Source organism: Moschus berezovskii, chromosome 23 (genome assembly GCF_049115385.1).
Source record: "Moschus berezovskii isolate FMDL1 chromosome 23, NW_MosBer_1.0, whole genome shotgun sequence".
Classification (NCBI taxonomy): Eukaryota; Metazoa; Chordata; class Mammalia; order Artiodactyla; family Moschidae; genus Moschus; species Moschus berezovskii.
Genome location: NC_142482.1, coordinates 56845408 through 56861336, shown reverse-complemented (window position 1 = coordinate 56861336; position 15929 = coordinate 56845408). Strand labels below are relative to the sequence as shown.

Here is a 15929-nt window from a genome sequence, read left to right as displayed (position 1 = left end):
GGTCATAGGAGACCAGTCCTGGGTGTTCATTGGAAGGACTAAAAACTCCAATACTTTGGCCACCTCATGTGAAGAGTTGACTCACTGGAAAAGACCCTGATGCTGAGAGGGATTGGGGGCAGGAGGAGAAGGGCATGACAGAGAATGAGATGGCTGGATGGCATCACCGACCCGATGGACATGAGTTTGAGTGAACTCCAGGAGTTGGTGATGGACAGGGAGGCCTGGCGTGCTGCGATTCATGGGGTCACAAAGAGTCAGACACAACTGAGCAACTGAACTGAACTGAACTGAATGTCCGGTCATATTGCGAGCTACTGGGTGTTAGAATTTCATCATATGAATATTGGGGAACATAATTGAGTCTATAACAATGTTGAAATCTAAGATCACTAGACAACTGATTCCTAGACTCTGAAAGGAAATAACACATACTGTGAGGATAATGGAGCAGTTTGAGAATAAGCAATCAGTAGGTTACACGTGTTCCATCTCAGGAATCTGACTAGTACTGCCCTACCCGAGCTTCCATTGCATATTCTTACCCAAGAAGCAAGGTCTAGCCATAGTGTTTGTATCCATGAAGAATGACAAGCCATTTCTAAATTTTTGTTGTTGTTAGCTGAAGTATCTACTTTTGCTTTATTGACTGCACCAAAGTCTTGACTGTGTGATCACAACAAACTGTGGAAAATTCATAAAGAGATGGGAATACCAGACCACCAAGAAGCAACAGTTAGAACCGGACATGGAACAGCAGACTGGTTTCAAATCAAGTAAGGAGTACATCAAGGCTGTAAACTGTCACCCTGCTTAATTAATTTATATGCAGAGTACATCATGAGAAATGCTGATGTACTGGATGGATGAAGCAGAAGCTGGAATCAAGATTGGCAGGAGAGATATCAAGAAACCTCAGATACGCAGATGATACCACCCTTATGGCAGAAAGTGAAGAACTAAAAAGCCTCTTGATGAAAGGGAAAGAGCAGAGTGAAAATGTTGGCTTAAAACTCAACATTCAGAAAACTAAGATCATGACATCCGGTCCCATCACTTCATGGCAAATAGAGGGAGAAACAATGGAAATAGCAAGAGACTTATTTTTGGGGAGGGGGGCTCCAAAATCACTGCAGATGCTGACTGCAGCCATGAAATTAAAAGATGCTTGTTTCTTGGAAGAAAAGCTATGACCAACCTAGACAGTGTATTGAAAAGCAGAGACATTACTTTACCAACAAAGGTCCGTCTAGTCAAAGCTATGGTTTTTCCAGTAGTCATGTATGGGTGTGACAGGTGGACTATAAAGAAAGCTGAATGCCAAATAATTGATGCTTTTGAACTGCGGTGTTGGCAAAGACTCTTGAGAGTCCCTTGGACTGCAAGGAGATCCAAGCAGTCCATCCTAAAGGAAATCAGTCCTGAATATTCATTGGAAGGACTAATGCTAAAGCTGAAACTCCAATACTTGGTCACTGGATGCAAAGAGCTGACTCATTGGAATAGACCCTGATGCTGGGAAGTATTGAAGGTAGGAGGAGAAGGGGACGACAGAGGATGAGATGGTTGGATGGCATCACCAACACAATGGACATGAGTTTGAGTAGTCTCCCGGAGTTGGTGATGAACAGGGAAGCCAGGCGTGCTGCAGTCCATGGGGTTGCAAAGAGTCAGACTCCACTGAACGACTGAACTGAACTGAAGAATGTAATACTTTGTATTTCTCTGAGACTTTAAGGTGATTATTTTTCCCCTAATTCTACAGTATTTTTCCATAAGCCTCTTGTTGGTGTGTTTCTGTTTTCTCATTTTCATAAAAAGATACATCTTGTTTTTGTCCTAACACCTCCTCCCCCAAAGTTTACCGGGGCCAATGAAATATATGATTCCATTTCCCAGAATGCACTACACCTGGTAAGGACTACATTTCCCAATATGCAATGTACCTCTCCCAACTGCCTTCACCATTTTCATTTGTTTTGTTTTTTAGTTACATTCTCTAAATGTATATACAAAATATAAAGGCAGGAACATCATCTGCAATGGAATAAAAACCAAACTGTCATCAGATTTCTTCCCTTTAGGCCTAAATGCCAGAATACACAATTTTGTATTCTGCTTAAACATTGCCTACAGAATTTTGAGAGAGAGAGATACGAAAACAAAACAAACAAACAAAAAACAACAACCCATGATCCTTGAATTTATCCCTGCCAAGTTTTGTTTGATGACAGAAGGCAACAGAAAGAACCTCTGTCATGGGGCAGTTTATTGTTCTTTGCTAATTAAACAAAACCATAACTTTGCTTTTTCAATATACATTTTAAAGATGCAGGAAAAATCATTACCCAAGAATGTTGTTTTTAAATTGCTTCTGCAGCCAAAGAACAGAGCTTTTCTCTGCAGTTTTTCACCCAACTATTCCCTTTGCTACTTCTGAAGCTGTTAGGTTCCCAACATCAGAAATGCTTTCTAAGCCACATGCTCTAAATTCTTGACTTCTTTGATAATCACTTATAACAAGAAATAATGCTGTCCTGTGCCAGCATTTACTAACAATGACCAAACTTTTCACATGGCTGATACAAAAGTGCTTTTTTTGCCTTGCACAAAAGCAGAACCACCAACACCAACACAAAGGCCATTTTCATTGCCAAGTTTCTTGAACATTGATTTTTTTTTCCTGCATCTTTAAAACTTATAATGAGAAAAAAATAAAACGTCTATTGAGAAGCTTAAGTATGGTTTTATGCTTAGTAAAGACCAATAAACTAGCCTATCATGTATTTCATGTGACACAAATTCCTATTACCTTCTTCCTTCTAAGACTCGAGAATGCTTTTACTAAATTATGATTTTGAAACAGTATATTCAATGTATTGTCAGGTTTCCTTTGCAAAGAACAAAATCCAGTCTGGCTGGTTTAGCAGAAGCCAGTTTACTATAAGCTTTAAGTGGGTTCCTGGGCTGCTGGAAAGCCTGAGGAAACAGCCTCTGGATTAGGTTTCAGGAATGATTTCCAAAGTCACAAAACTCAGCCACCCACAGGGGCCTCTTCGGTGACTAGTAAGGCTGGTCCCAAAGGAGGAAGGAACCATCTCCTGAAGTTCACCAGCACCATATCAGCCAAGATGCTTGTTATGATATCCACTAGCAAAGGGGCCCGCTTTCCACCCACCCCCAGCTCTGTATTTCAACAGCTATTAAGACTCCTATAGGACTTTCCTGGTAGTCCAGTGGTTAAGAATCCTCCTTGCAATGCAGGGGATGTGGGTTCAATCCTTGGTCCAGGAATGAAGATCCCACCTGCCACGGAGCAACTAAGCCTGCACAGTGCAATGAAAGAGCCCTCGTAATGCAACCAAGATCCCACGTGCTGCAGCTGAGACCCGAGGCAGCCAAATAAATATTTGTTAAAAGACGCCTGCTGATGCTGTAGCAGAAAAACCAGTTTCCCACTCATCCCCACTTACTAGGAAAATTAAGCCACAGAAATACAGCATCTACCTCACTCCCATATGTGTGTGTGTGTGTACTCAGTCACATCCAACTTTTTGTGACCCCATGGACTATAGCCCACCATGCTCCTCTGTCCATGGGACTCTCCAGGCAAGAATACCAAAGTGGGTTGCCATGCCCTTTTCCAGAGGATCTTCCCATCCAAGGGATCAAACCCACATCTCCTGCATTGGCAAGCAGGCTCTTTACCACTGAGCCACCTGGGAAGCCCTCAGAATCTTAGATGAGTGCATCTAATTCAGCTACTTTGTGGAACCTAAATTATATTCAGAATCTTAGATACATGAGAGAAATGTACAAGAATACACACTAGAATAAGTTTGGAAAGGATACTGAGTGCAAATCAGTCTATCCACACCAATACTATCCTAACTGTACTCTTAAATACAAGATAAAGAAGACTAAGGACACATCGTGATTCTAATGGTCCATTAGAACTGCTTGTAGCTGAGAAGAAGGGTTACAATAGTAATACTATTAATAATAATATTAATTGCTGGCATTTGAATTCACGCTATGTGCCAACCAATATTCTATGTGTTTTATGGGCATTATGCCATTTAATCCTTATAACAGCCTTAAGGTATGTACTCTTTTTAGCCTTAATTTATCAACGAGAGAACTGCAGCTTCAAGAGGTGAAAAAATACGCTCAAGGCAACGTACTGCTAAGTGATGAGACCAAAAGAGTCTAACCTGGACAGTTCTACCCCCGAGACTGTCTCTTCGCTGGATATTTTATTCAGTAGTTCTGAGGTGGGGTCCAGGAGACAGTGCTTTTAATAAGCTCTCCGGGGTGATCTTCATGGACAAAAGTTTTAATAATCTCCAGTACCTTCCAGTTTTAGATAATTCTGTATTATTTTTATAACCAGAAACATTCTCTAAAAATGACAACATACATAATTCTGCATATGCTACATGGTCGTTGCCATGTAAATAATCTAAACCCTGCAAAAAAAAAAAAGGCTAAAAATATTACCAGGGGTGATCTTTGTACAGTGAAACAAGTGAATGGCGCTTTTTTGTCTTCCACCTTCTGCATTTTCCAAGAGCTCAACTGTAAGCTTTATTCTTATGTCGACATTGATCAAGTTCCATCTACCAGTTCAGAGACCATTCACATTGATGTCCAAGTGTTAAAGATATAATCCCTTTTTGGCTTGTTCTTCACTTCCTTTTTCTTCCCCTTCCCAATGCAGATTTATGTTTAAAATGCAGAACTGAAAGGCTAACCTAAAATTTCCTAGTCTTTTAATCAGACTAAGACATGAGAAACAAAATATTGACCACGTAAACTCAAGTATTTTGTCTATATTTAAAACATTAGAGACCTAAAAAATAAAAAAAAAATAGATGGCTAGTGGGAAGTTGCTGTATAGCACGAGGGGTTCAGCGTGGTGCTCTGTGACGACCTAGGTGGGTAGGATGAGGGGCGTAGGGGGAGGTTTAAGAGGGAGGGGTTATATGTATGCATATAGCTGATTCACTATGTTGTACAGCAGAAACAAACACAACATCATAAAGCAATTTTCCTCCAATAAAAAATATTACTTGAGAAACCAGTTCTGAATCTGTCCATCAATACCTGTTGATCAGACTTTACCAATATTCCTTCTTTTTCCTAACCACCAGACTCCCCTCTTGTCCGTAAGTCTAAAAGAAACCTGGCCACGCTGTCAGCGTGGTGATGCTGGGAGTCATAGCTCCAGCGCCAAGCCTTGGGCTGGTCCAGCGGCCCCCCAGGCTCATCGCACACTTGGCACCGTGGCTTCACCGAGCCCAGCTCAGCCACCCCAATACATCACCCGGGCAAACATTAATATTTTACCTCAGTTATCAAGTGTGCTCGTTCAAACTTTTATCTAAAACATTCTTTATCATCTTTTCATTAAGTTCTCAAGAGCTAATGGTTTCTGAGTTCCCCGGGTAAGGATGATGTTCTGAATAATGAAAGCTCATTATTTCTCCACAGAATGCTTGTTAATTCAAATGATGATATTAAAACTATAGTAGCCCTTAGCGCTGGGGTGATTTCTAGCATACTTTATCATGTATCAATATATACTCTGTTTGTCAAAACTGCCCAGGGCTGGGGCTGACATTCTCTCTGGAGGAGTCTAGTGCTTCAAAAGGTACTGAATACACCAGGGTGACAACTTGCAGAGTCTGCGCCTCTAGGAAACGGGAAGATGAAACTTGAAGTGCCTCTGTCCCCTTGATTTCCCCATTAGTATTCACACGGAGACAGCGCCCTCCTCTCTCTGCGCCTCGTGGGTCTCCTTTTTGAATGGAATAAAAGGAAATCAATATTTTGAAAAGGCAGCACACATAGGGGGTTCTACACATGAGACATCATTTATTTCCATTTAACTGATCCCCAAATAATCTTCACACAAAGAAAGGCTGGTTTAGTTATTGCTAAGACACACATGCGAACACGTAGACTGCATTCAATGCAGTGCTAAAGGGGGCTGATGATATTCCTGGGCAGAAAGTACTGGTTCTCTGGATTATTATTTTTTTTTATAGGACCTTATTCTGTTCATTGAGATTTGGGTCTCTTTCAATACTATTCAATCTCACCCCAATTTGTACAACCAAGCAGATTCCCATGGGTGCCATATCGCCATAAGTTTCTTGAATAGGGTTCTTCTTGTCTGATTTCGACAGCAGGATACAGGCTTGTGTGTGTTGGCTCAATGTGTCCAATTCTCCACAACACCATGGACTGCAGCCCGCCAGGCTCCACTGTCCGTGGAATTTTCCAGGCCAGAATACTAGAGCAGGTTGCCGTTTCCTACTCTAGAGGATCTTCCCGACCCAAGGATCAAACCCATGTCTCCTGCATTGGCAGGCAGATTCTTTACCACTAGCACCACCATTGTTTCATTGTGCTTCACTTTACTCCGCTTCTCAGATATTGCATTTTTTACGAAACCGAAGGTTTGTGGCAACTCTCCACCAGGTCTCTATCAGCACCATTTTTCCATCAGAATTTGCTCATTCCCTGTCTCTACATCATATTTCAGTAATTCTAGCAATATTTAAATTTTTATTATTGTTCTGTTTGTTATGATGATCTGTGATCAGTGATCTTCGATGTTACTATTGCAAAAAGATTATGACTCAATGAAGGCTCAGGGGATAATTAGCATTTTTTAGCACCAAAGTATGTTTCAGTTAGTGTTAAGTGCATTGCTTTTTTTTAGACATAATGCTGCTGTGCACTTACCGTAGAGCAAACATAACTTTTAGATGCACTGGAAAACCAAAAATTCATGGGGTTCATTTCATTGCAATACTCGCTGAGTTAGGATGGCCTGGACCCAGACCTGTAATATCTCCAATGTCCGTCTGTACTTCTAATGTTGACAAACCCACACTGCTCCCCTTCTTAGCATTTTGATTAAAAGGTTATATGAAATTGAGAAGCATGTGACCACGAGGACCACACGGAAAGAGGCAACCATGTCTATGCGAACCTTTTCGAACTATGCTTCCAGTCGGTGGTTTTCCCTTTTCGTTTCTCTCCCACTCACGCTCCACCTTCCTGTTATTGCAAAGATTTGTGCGAAATAGAAAACTGCTTCCTTCTGGCAGATTTTCCGAGTCTTCTTTACGTCCTGCATTTTTGAAGCCCCTGAAAGCCTAGTATCCTCTCCAAGGAGAGGGCAACTTTCCCCAAACGAGGCATTTTACCATTTCTGAGATGGAGTAAAGTCTGAAGAATCTCATCTGTGCCTCCCTCTAGAACCTGGGAGGAATTGTAATTTTGAAAACCAAGCCATTCTCTAAGTTGCTTGAAGCTGCAAGGTCAACACTTGGGAGCACTCGTGCGAGCTGCAACACGCGATTCTATACCATTGTCTCTTAATTATCTCTCTTGTGGAAGACTACCTGAGCATCTGCCCACAGGCCCTATTGTACCAACGTGGTGAACTTTCTGCAGCAGAGCTGCACTTTCACAATAACTATCCAAGAGAAAAGAATCTACATGCATTCCTATATTCATTACACCACTCAACAATTGTTGCACTTTACCCTGATCACGTTACACAATAGAATGATGTTCATGTAAAAGTCACCCTGTTAATCCAATGGAACGGTCAGGAGAATCTGAGTTAATTTATTTTTAGAGGAGGAAAGTCATCCTTAGAAAACTTGGATTATCAGGTCAATTTAAGAAAACTGTGCTTTAAGAAAAATATGTAAGTTATTTCCCATTGTACTCTTGGTTTTTAATATTCTGACCCAACATCAGACGTTTTGTGCCAAACATCTTCAGGGCATATATACGTTCCAGTTTTAGGGTTCAGAAAATATGGTTTCCATATGTGGGGAAAGTGGCACAAACCTCTTCCCCAAGTACAGAAGGAGGCTTGGTCCTATCACAAATAAAAATGATGTAGACTTAGATGAAACTGATACACAGTTAAATGACTATTCCATTTGATCTCAAAGGCTGCCAAGCATTCTTTTCCAAACAAGACACAAGAAATAATGTTATGTCAACTTTTTTCACTATTTCAAACCTCATTCTCACCTAAGCATTCTTTTAAAAGCTTAGGTTTTCTTGAGAGTAGCTAACTTTAAGACAATTTAAACATAAAACATTTGGAAAATTGACTTACTGACATCTAAGAATAGCAAATTAATTTTCAAGATGAAATCAAATCGTCCTGAAAATCTTTCCCAGCATCAGTGTCTTTTTTAATGAGTCAGCTCTTCACATCAGGTGGCCAAAGTATTGGAGCTTCATGTTCAGCATCAGTCCTTCCAAGGAATATTCATGGTTGATTTCCTTTAGGATTGACTGGCTGGATCTCCCTGTAGTCCAAGGGACTCTCAAGAGTTAAGGATCTCAATATTAGAACATCCTGGATTTAGGGTGGGTCCTAAATCAAGTAACTGGGTGTCTTTAGGCGAGGAAAGAGAGGAGAATTGAGATGCAGAGAAAAAGACTATGTGAAGACAGAGGCAGAGACTGGAAACTAAGGAATAGCAAAGCCACCAGAAGCTGAAGAAGGCATGGAAGAAATCTCCCCTAGAACCTTGAGATGGAGTGTGGCCTGCCCTCTAGGTGTCAGACTTCTGGCCTCATGTATGACAGAATACATGTCTGCTGTTTTAAGTCCCCTAGTCTGTGGGAGTTTGTTCTGGCAGCACTAGGAAACTAACAGGCTCCACAGAAAGTTAAGACCCAAAGTCACGCCAGAAGCCCATCAAGTGTCCTAAGGTGGCTCTGCGGCACAGAGATAGAACAGAAGTCTGGAATTCTGGTCTCTTTACTCCAAGTCAAGCACTCAGCCCTCTACTATCCCGTAATGTCACATGCTCACTTCTGTGCTCAATGTTGTAGAAAAGCAAAACAGTGTAAGCCATGATTCCTGCCCTCAGAGCACTAGCAATCCAGTCATGGATAAAATATGAAATTGGTTCATTATTCAACAAGAAGTGTAGAGACTTCCCTGGTGGTCCAGTGGCTGAGACTCTGAGCTCCCAGTGCAGGGGGCCCGGGTTCCATCCCTGATCGTGGAACTAAGATCCCACATGCCACAATTAAGACTTGGCGCAGCCAAATAAATAAGTAAACATTTAACAATAAACAAACAAAGAAAGTGGATTGTTTTCTTACATAACTGTTAACTGTCTTTGGAAGCAAGCATAAGGGACGTGTTTCAGAAACGCTTTGAGCTACTTAACCTTTGAAAGAAAGAGGGTGCATCCTCCACGTCACAAAGTGACTGCTGTGTAGGAAAGAACAGCATTCAGAGGCAGAAGTTCTGAGGGACTCGTATCAAAAGCAGAACTGCTACTTCGCAGTCTTTATAGTATCTCGTCAAGAGTTCCTCCCATCCTCTTTCAAGCAGATTTCAATTGTAACCAAAAAGCTCAAGGTGAGCTACTGTCTTGAGGAGCCAGTGAGTCTTGGCCCTTTTCTGTTTTAACATTGCTTTTAAATCTACTGGCATTTCCGTTCAGGAGTTAAAATGCTGCATTTCAATGTGGGGTTCAGTACTAATCAAAAATACTTTAGGGTTTACTAGAGCCTACCAATAACTCTGCTTTTCCTAAACTGATACTTTCTGATCTAGGGATAGCGCCTTCACTGATGTTGTCCATGTTCTAACAAAAGGTTCTCTCTAAGGAGATCTGCTAGAGGACCATTAGTTTATACCCATTGGCCTGGTTCACATAGACTCCAGTCTGCTGTTTGCAGACCATATGCCAGAACCTGGTGTCAGACTGGTCCCAGCTCTGTAACATAAACAACCAAGTCTGATCTTCCAAACCCTAGCAAATAATGTTCTGGCCCCTGGTTATCATGACTTGATATATAATAACACAGCCCAGTCAACACAGTTGCAAAGAAGTTTTTATTAAAATGTGGTTTTAGTTTACTTAACTCTTTATAGTCACGATAACGTGATCACTGACCTAAAGCCAGACATCTTGGAATGTGAAGTCAAGTGGGCCTTAGAAAGCATCACTACTAACAAAGCTAGTGGAGGTGATGGAATTCCAGTTGAGCTATTTCAAGTCTTGGAAGATGATGCTGTGAAAGTGCTGCACTCAATATGCCAGCAGATTTGGAAAACTCAGCAGTGGCCACAGGACTGGAAGAGGTCAGTCTTCATTCCAATCCCAAAGAATGCTCAAACTACCGCACAATTGCACTCATCTCACACGCTAGTAAAGTCATGCTCAAAATTCTCCAAGCCAGGCTTCAGCAGTATGTGAACCATGAACTCCCAGATGTTCAAGCAGGTTTTAGAAAAGGCAGAGGCACCAGAGATCAAATTGCCAACATCCGCTGGATCATGGAGAAAGCAAGAGAGTTTCAGAAAAACATCTATTTTTGCTTCATTGACTATGCCAAAGCCTTTGACTGTGTCGATCACAATAAACTGTGGAACATTCTGAAAGAGATGGGAATCACAGACCACCTGACCTGCCTCTTGAGAAACCTGTATGCAGGTCAGGAAGCAACAGTTTTTAACTTATATGCAGAGTACATCATGAGGAACGCTGGGCTGGAAGAAGCACAAGCTGGAATCAAGATTGCTGGGAGAAATATCAATAACCTCAGATATGCAGATGACACTACCCTTATGGCAGAAAGTGAAGAGGAACTCAAAAGCCTCTTGATGAAAGCGAAAGAGGAGAGTGAAAAGGTTGGCTTGAAGCTCAACATTCAGAAAACAAAGATCATGGCATCTGGTCCCATCACTTCATGGGAAATAGATGGAAAAACAGTGGAAACAGTGTCAGACTTTATTTTTTGGGGCTCCAAAATCACTGCAGATGCTGATTAGAGCCATGAAATTAAAAGACGCTTACTGCTTGGAAGGAAAGTTATGACCAACCTTGATAGTATATTAAAAAGCAGAGACATTACTTTGCCAACCAAGGTCCGTCTAGTCAAGGCAATGGTTTTTCCCGTGGTCATGTATGGATGTGAGAGTTGGACTGTGAAGAAAGCTGATCGCCGAAGAATCGATGCTTTTGAACTGTGGTGTTGGAGAAGACTCTTGAGAGTCCCTGATACTGCAAGGATATCCAACCAGTCCATTCTAAAGGAGATCAATCCTGGATGTTCATTGGAGGGACTGATGCTAAAGCTGAAACTGCAATACTTTGGCCACCTCATGCGACGAGTTGACTCACTGGAAAAGACTCTGATGCTGGGAAAGGTTGGGGGCGGGAGGAGAAGGGGACGACCGAGAATGAGATGGCTGGATGGCATCACCGACTCTGTGGACATGAGTTTGAGTGTACTCCGGGAGTTGGTGATGGACAGGGAGGCCTGGCGTGCTGTGATTCATGGGGTCGCGGAGAGTCGGACACGACTGAGCGACTGAACTGAACTGAACTCTTTATAGAAAGAATCAATATTCTCTGTCTACAGAGTTTTATCAGAATATGAAATGTTGCAAATTTTAAATGCCACAATAAAGGCCTACATACTTTGAATCTATTATGTCAGTTTTATGAAGACACTTTCCCTTCTATTATAATTCATGTCACATTGTATTGTGATCAACTTTTTATGTACAGGTGTTTGGGGTTTTCTTTTATTCTATTGCGACATACAAGATCTTCAACCTGACGTGCAGGATCTTTCTTTTGTTTCAGCATTTGAACTCTTGGTTACTATATATGAGATCTAGTTCCTGGACCAGGGATCAAACCTGGGGCCCCTGCATTGGGAGCGTGGAGTCTGAGCCACTGGACCACCAGGAAAAATCCCTAAAACTGGCCTCCCTCAGCTAGAGTAAAAGCTTTAGAAGGGAAGGAATTTTGTTTTTCTTTTTGTTCACAAATGCATCCTGGGCATCTGCAACAGTGTTTGGCACATAATAGTCACTTAACATGTATTTACTTTGGAGAGGGAAATGGCAATTCACTCCTGTATTCTTGCCTGGGATATTCCGTGGACAGAGGAGTCTGGTGGGCTACAGTCCATGGAGTCACAAAGACTTTTATGTCTTTACTCAGTGGGATGGATGAAAGGATGGATGGAAGGAAGGAAGGATGTTTGGAAGGATGAACAGAGAGGTGAAGCCATATCCTCTACAAGACTGTGAACAACTAGCAACTATAATTGATTGTATAAAAAGACATGCACACTGTTAAATAAAATTCAAACAACCTGTAACGAAAAGGAATAATGACACTGATCAGGGAGATGTGAACCCTGGATATTTTATATTAACAAATTATTGTTTATTTATTCAGGTATGGACTGTGTTATAGTTACATGTTGAAATGTTTAAAATTATATTGATGTCTAGGATTTATTTCAAAATAACCTGGAGGAGAAGGATGGGAGGGGAGACATATGTGAAACAAATTGGCCGTTAGGTCATCATTAGTCTGGGATGATGAATATATGGGCACTTATTTACATGTGCGTGTATTTGAATTTTTCATAGTAAAAAGTTAAATATCCGAGCCATAAAAAAAATGGCAAATGGGTAAAAGTAAGTCTCACTCCCATCTCTGAATGCTAAGCTCATTTTCACTTAAAAGGAAAAGCAGAAACTATTAAGAATCTAAAATATGCCAAGCACTATTTTAGTTACTGGAGATACAGCTGTTAGGGAGCATCTGCATGATAGTGGGATAAACAGACAATAAACAAGTCAGCAAAAAAAAATACATGAGACAGTTTCTGAGAGTGATAGGTGCTATAGAAAAGCAAAACCAGTCCTTCTCCCCAAAAGCAACCAGTGTTCTCAGATAGTGTAGGCATTGAGCAGCACACATCCTCGGCTGTCAGACCTTCAGCAAATATTTAATGAATTGAAGACTGAAAATTCTTCAGTTTCTTTAAAACCATCAAAAGTGGTTGAACACTGGGCACACCAGCTTCTCATCCTCTCTGCACCTTTGTCTCTCTTACTGCAAAAGCAGTGTCTCAGGGAGGTTTGCAGAGCCTCCTTTGAGAGGTTTGCAGAGCGGCACGGTGCCTGGCAGGTGGAGTGTATGCTCTGTCGCTCAGGTGTGTCCAAGTCTTTGCGATCCCGTGGACCGTGGCCCGCCAGGCTCCTCTGTCCATGGGATTCTCTGGGCAAGAATACTGGAGTGGGTTACCACGCCCTCCTCCAGGGGAATCAGCAGGACCCAGGGATCAAACCCGTGTCTCTTACATCTCTTGCGCTGGCAGGCAGATTCTTTAATGCCACCCGGGAAGCCCTGGCATGTGGAGGGCCTTCAGCAAATGTTTACCAAAGGAATTCAGGACAGGACGAGAATCATGACGAGGCAAAACCTGTCAGACAAACTTCTCATTAAAGACATCTGGGCACCTGGTGGCCCTGCCCGCAAGAAAATGATGCCAGGTCCCTGGCGTGGACAGGTGTTCTCTGACCCTGGAAAACAGAAAAGCTTGGTTGACTGTGCCTGCCCGTGGCCTGGGTTGGTTTTGGTTTGGAGAAGGTTTGCGGTGGCAGGGGTGGCGAGGGGGTGGCCTTCTTTCTTTAACCTGCTCCAACTGTTTAAAACACCAGAGCCTTTCAATAATGTTTGCTCCAAGAATCACCTTTAAGCCTCCCCAGATTCCACAGGACTGCTCATGAAATCAGAGGGGGACCATTTACATCACTGCCTTTCCCAAAGGGATTGGCTCTTAGAGGGTCCATTATGCTGTATTAAGTTGGAAGAACGTGTTATTAGCAGTTTTGCTGATTCTGTGGTTATTTTGCTGGATGGCATTAAGAGTAGAAAAGCTACCTGAGTGCAGTGGCCACCAGATAAAGTGGGCCTTGAACTTCACTTCATTTTTAATGGCTTGAGAGAGTCTTCAGTTTAGTTCAGTTCAGTCGCTCAGTCGTGTCTGACTCTTTGCGACTCCATGAATCACAGCACACCAGGCCTCCCTGTCCATCACCAACTCCTGGAGTTCACTCAAGGTATTTAAATACACTTAAAAAAAAAAAAAAAACAAGTTACTGAACGAATTTCAAAAACTGGAGTGAAAAGGAAAAACAAGCTACTGTAAATGGGAATTTATTTACATAGTGCCTAGCATCACTCACAGTCAGGTTAACGCACCATTTGTGTACACAGAGCTGGGGAATGTGACAATATTCTTGCTACTAATGCATCCAGGTCATTACATTATGCTTCCTTGGCAGATTGCAGCATTTGAAAGATGGGAAGATCAGTCCAAAAATAGACCTAGAGACCCTTTCTCCAACTTGAGGTTTTGGTGAATTCCTCCTTTCAAAAGTTATTTAAAGGACCCACTTAAAGACACCGTAGGGTTTAGATTGGGCAGGAGCTCAGAACTTTCCTTGAATGCTGTGTGTGCCAAGGGAGTTGTATATGTTGGAGGGTGTGTAAGCAGGAAAAAGAAAAGAGGCTAGAGAATGTATGCAAGCTTGAAGCTGGAAGGGAAGATCCCAAATCAACGTCAGACACCAAAATCACCGGAGCAACCAGGACTGGCAGAAGTACTGGACAGCTCGCCTTCGTCTATAACGAAACACCAACTGGGGGCTTAAACTGCAGACATTTACTCTCTCATAGTTCTGGAGGCTGGAAGTTGGAGCTCAAGGTGCCAGCAGGGTCGGTTTGGGCAAAGGCCCTCTTCCTGTCTTGCCAGTCCCGGAGGATGGGGAGGCAGACCAGGCAAGACCCTAACCCTTGCAAGCCAAGGTAAGGCATTATTTTATTCTGAGGGTAATGGAAGCCGTCTTGGATGTCTAAGCCAGAAAAGAAGTGGTTTGCTTCTTGCTACTTGTACTCTCGGAGTCTGCGTAAAGGAGCAGTGAGCAGACAGAGACAAAGGAGGCGGGAAGAGGCAGAGACAAGAGTCACCGGTGACGGAGGGGGAAGCACTCTGGAGGTACTTGGTCCACAGGGATGCTTGCAGCCGTAAGGGTGGCAGAAAACGCTTGGTAGATCTACTGGTGCTTGACAACCACTGTTCAGGTGATGAAGGGACTAGGCATTTGGCACGCATTTGGTTGACGCCCACCAGACGGGCCATGCGCAGGCCGGGCAAGGATGGGTAAGACAAAAACCCTGCCCAGCGAGAGCTCTCCAGCCAAAGACGCTGGCAAGGCCGCAAAAGATATTACTGGAGCCGGCTAAGAGCTCTGCGAGAGGTCATCCTGCAAGAGGAGGAGGACACAGGAGGTCGAGCCCCCAGGAGAGCAGACAGCAGGGAAAGTCTTGTTCACAGCACACGGGGAGCCTGAGCAGACTTCTTGAGGAGCTAGGAGGATGCTGGAGAGCGGAGAGCCGATGCTGGAGAGCGGAGAGCCGCTGCAGGCAGAGGAGTCCCGTGAGCGGGGCCTGGGCGGGCTGCCATGCCCATGAGTGTGGCCAGAGCACTGGACCCCCGCGGGGAGGCAGGGGGTCTGTGCGCCATTGGGAAGAGGGCCAAGACTGAGACGGGCGTCTCTAGAAAGAGGTGTTAGGAACGATTTGCAAAGAGAAAGACAGAGGCAGGCTTCCCCGGTGGCGCTAGTGGTAAAGAACCCGCCCGCCAACACGCACACACATGCGCGCGCGCACACACATACACACTACAGTCCGTAGGGTCTCAGAGTCAGACATGACTGAAGGGACTTCACGCGCGTGCGCGCACACACAGACTCTGATGCAGTAGCCCAGGCACTAATGATAAATCAATCCGAGGCAAGATTATGAGATTAATAAAGATAAGACTGCATTAGGGTGGTCCTGTGGTTACGAGTCCACCTTCCAATGTAAGGGATGTGGGTTCAATCCCTGGTCAGGGAACTAAGACCCCACATATTCTGGGACCAGGAGATCCGACCCACAAGCAGCAGCTAAGATCCAACCCAAATAATACAAAAAATAAACATCTAAAAAATATTTTAAAAACAAAATTTTTTTTAAGAAAAAATGCACGAAAGCCTTTTATTACATTCC

General features: G+C 43.1%; 1 long non-coding RNA gene across 4 annotated transcripts in view; it reads right to left on the bottom strand.

Annotated features, from left to right (window-relative positions):
* Nucleotides 1-15929, bottom strand: part of LOC129543119 (uncharacterized) — a 55738-nt gene that overhangs the window by 33445 nt on the left and 6364 nt on the right. For all 4 annotated transcript variants that reach the window (XR_008683239.2, XR_008683242.2, XR_008683243.2 and 1 more), the window contains exon 2: nt 13758-13949. This is a non-coding gene — a long non-coding RNA (uncharacterized LOC129543119). The remainder of the gene's footprint in view (nt 1-13757; nt 13950-15929) is intronic.